Below are 3,756 nucleotides of genomic sequence, written 5' to 3'. Positions count from 1 at the left end.
TCGAATAGATCTCCACAAGAGAGGGGGAGAACATTGTATTGAGATCCAAAAAGAGAGAAGAAGCCATCTAGCTACTAACTATGGACCTGTAGGTCTGAGGTGAACTACTCACACATCATCGGAGGGGCTATGGTGTTGATGTAGAAGCCCTCCATGATCGATGCCCCCTCCGGCGGAGCTCCGGAACAGGCCCCAAGATGGGATCTCGTGGATACAAAAAGTTGCGGCGGTGGAATTAGGGTTTTGGCTCTGTATCTGATCGTTTGGGGGTACGTAGGTATATATAGGAGGAAGGAGTACGTCGGTGGAGCAACAGGGGGCCCACGAGGGTGGAGGGCGTTCCTGGGGGGTAGGCGCGCCCCCTACCTCGTGGCCTCCTCTTTTGTGTCTTGACGTAGGGTCCAAGTCTCATCGGTCTTGTTCGTTGAGAAAATCACGTTCCCGAAGGTTTCATTCCGTTTGGACTCCGTTTGATATTCCTTTTCTTTTAAACCCTAAAACAGGCAAAAAACAACAATTCTGGGCTGGACCTCCAGTTAATAGGTTAGTCCCAAAAATAATATAAAAGTGGATAATAAAGCCCAATAATGTCCAAAACAGTAGATAATATAGCATGGAGCAATCAAAAATTATAGATACGTTGGAGACGTATCACCCATCATCTACTTATTACTTCCCGATGCCTTCCTCTGGGCCCAAATAATGGTGAAGTGTCATGTAGTCGACGTTCACATAACACCACTAGAGGAGAGACAAAATACATCTCATCAAAATATCGAACGAACACCAAATTCACATGACTACTAATAGCAAGACTTCTCCCATGTCCTTAGGAAACAACGTAACTACTCACAAAGCATATTCATGTTCATAATCAGAGGGGTATTAATATGCATATAGGATCTGAACATATGATCTTCCACCAAATAAACAACTGCATCAACTACAAGGAGTAATCAACACTAGTGGCAACCCACAGGTACCAATCCCAGACTTAGATACAAGAATTGGATACAAGAGATGAACTAGGGTTTGAGAGGAGATGGTGCTGGTGAAGATGTTGATGGAGATTGACCCCCTCCCGATCAGAGGATTGTTGGTGATAACGATGGTGATGGTTTCCCCCTCCCGGAGGGAAGTTTCCCTGGCAGAACAGCTCCGCCAGAGCCCTAGATTTGTTCCGCCAAGGTTCCACCTCGTGGCGGCGGAGTCTCGTCCCGAAATCTTGCTTATGAATTTTTCCTCAACGAAAGACTCCATATAGCAGAAGATGGGCATCGGAGGGCCACCAGGGGGCCCACGATGCAGGGGTTGTGCCCAGGGGGTAGGGCACGCCCCCACCCTCGTGGCCAGGGTGTGGCCCCCCTTTGGAACTTCTTGCGCTCAGTATTTTTTATATATTCTGAAAATAACTTCCGTGAAGTTTCAGGACTTTTGGAGCTGTGCAGAATAGGTCTCTAATATTTGCTCCTTTTCCAGCCTAGAATCCCAGCAGCCGACATTCTCCCTCTTTATGTAAACCTTGTAAAATAAGAGAGAATAAGCATAAGTATTGTGACATAATGTGTAATAACAGCCCATAGTGCAATAAATATCGATATAAAAGCATGATGCAAAATGGACGTATCATCCTCTAAATGTGCTTTCTGTTTTTTAGGTCAGGGGCCTGTTTGTAGAACTCTTTTTATAGAATGGTCCCTGAACTTCGTCGGGCTATAACTTTTTGCTCGAGACTCCGATTGAGGTGAATCCAACACCCACATCTTTGTCTCATCGAGTCCGTTATGTTGGTATCATTTTCACTATGGTTTGACATACTGGATATGACCACTTTGCCCTTGCCCGTAAACAGCCCCCTTCGCGGGAGAACTATTTCCGGCGATTCTTTCTGCGGCTTCACTGCACTTCTCCCCGGAGCCTTCTTCATCCCCAGGCAAGCCACAACCACCATTTGCATGATAGCCATGCAGTAGCATTGGTTTTCAACTTGAATCTTTAATAACTGTATGTTTGTTTTGCTACTGCTATTATTTCGGTTATGCTTATGGATCGGTGATTAACGTCATGCTATGTTTTCTTGCACTTTGTTATCATGTTCTACTTGCTAGTATTATTTTCATATTGCTATGCTTGATAGTAGTACATGTTGGGTTGGTCATGTTCTTCGGTGCATGACTAACGTCGGTTACCGAGTACCACTGATATGCATTAGTCCTTTGCTGTTAGTTGGTTAAGTGTTTACTTGGTAATGTTATTTATGTGTTCTTGAATGTTATTTATTGTTGATGTTAGTGGTCATGTTATGCTATGAGTAGTGTTGTACCTGTGATATTCATGCTCGTCATTATGCCATGCTGAGTTGGATATGATTCATTGTTGATATGGTTGATAGTTATGTTGTACCCTCATGCTCATGTTGATATCATGCTCATGCATTGTAATTGCATCATTTTATTTTATCATGGCTTGGCATATTGCATTCAAGTTTAACCGGATTAAATTGAACTTGAACAACTGTTAGCTGAGTCATGGTGCCACCATATCGAGCTGACCAATGCAACCACACTTGCCTTTATGGGAGGGTCCTAACTGGGTCTATTGTTGTGCCTCTCACCGGTGCCTCCAACGAGGGAAGGTTATGCGCGAGCGCTACCTTGGCCAGGTAGGACGGCATAAGCCTTGTGAGCTCGAGTTTGGTTATGTGCACATGTCCTTGTTTGTGACCGTTTTTGTTTTGCCATGATGGTGGCTGTTTTGCCACGACGGTGGCCGTGATGCCTTTTGTAGGCACGGGGCCACCCAGGACTGAACCCCAAGGGGGTGTTGGTCGGAGTGGCCGGGAGAGTGTCATGGCAGTAGGACGGTTTTGTCGGAACGCCGTTGGTCCACCCGAAAAGGGAGTGCGAGGCCATGGGTTTTTTGGTGTGGGTAAAGTGTGCTACCTCTGCAGAGTGTATATTAAATCTATCAATAGCCGCGCCCGCGGATAAGGGCCCAGTTCGTAGTTGGTCACACTATGGGTCAATAGTAATAATAATAAGTTGCTTAATAACAACCCTGGTTCGATGATGAGAATGAGATTGGTTGTGATCGTGAGATGATCACCATGGTATCGAGGATACCGAGTTGATGGATATTTGTGATTGTGATCGTGAGATGATCACTATGGTATCGAGGATACCGAGTTGATGGATGTTTGTGATTGTGATCGTGAGATGATCACCGTGGTATCAAGGATATCGAGTTGATGGATATTTGTGGTGTTATGCGAGAGTCAAGGGTAAAGATCAAGCTCCTTGTGGTCATTTAATGATTACTACGGTATGGCTAATACCAAGCTTGATTGGGTCCTGAGATGATCGTATGATATCCGTGTTGGTTACAAGGTAACCCGAACAGAGTAAGTTGGTGCATGATAACGTCATCATGTTGCATGATAGTGTCATCATGTTGATATGTTCATGCCATGCTCGTATTGTTCTAGCTGTATCATGTTATTAATGCCATGTTGTTCTGATAGTATCATGTTAATCCTTGTTAACCTGTAATTGCCATGCTATTGCCTGTCTTGATTGCTTTGGTTGTTGTGAGCATGCAAGTACATTCAATGTACTGACCTGGCGTGTCATGCCAGTTTGCAGGTCATGCCGGATTTGATTGCTTGTTTGCCGTGGATCCCTAGCCACCACTTTCTATCCTTTTTTGAACCAATAATAGATATGTTCCTTATCCAGTTTGTACTACCTTTTCCCTTTA

This window comes from Triticum dicoccoides, chromosome 5A, assembly GCF_002162155.2.
Source record: "Triticum dicoccoides isolate Atlit2015 ecotype Zavitan chromosome 5A, WEW_v2.0, whole genome shotgun sequence".
In the NCBI taxonomy this organism is placed as follows: domain Eukaryota; kingdom Viridiplantae; phylum Streptophyta; class Magnoliopsida; order Poales; family Poaceae; genus Triticum; species Triticum dicoccoides.
This window is presented reverse-complemented; position numbering follows the sequence as displayed.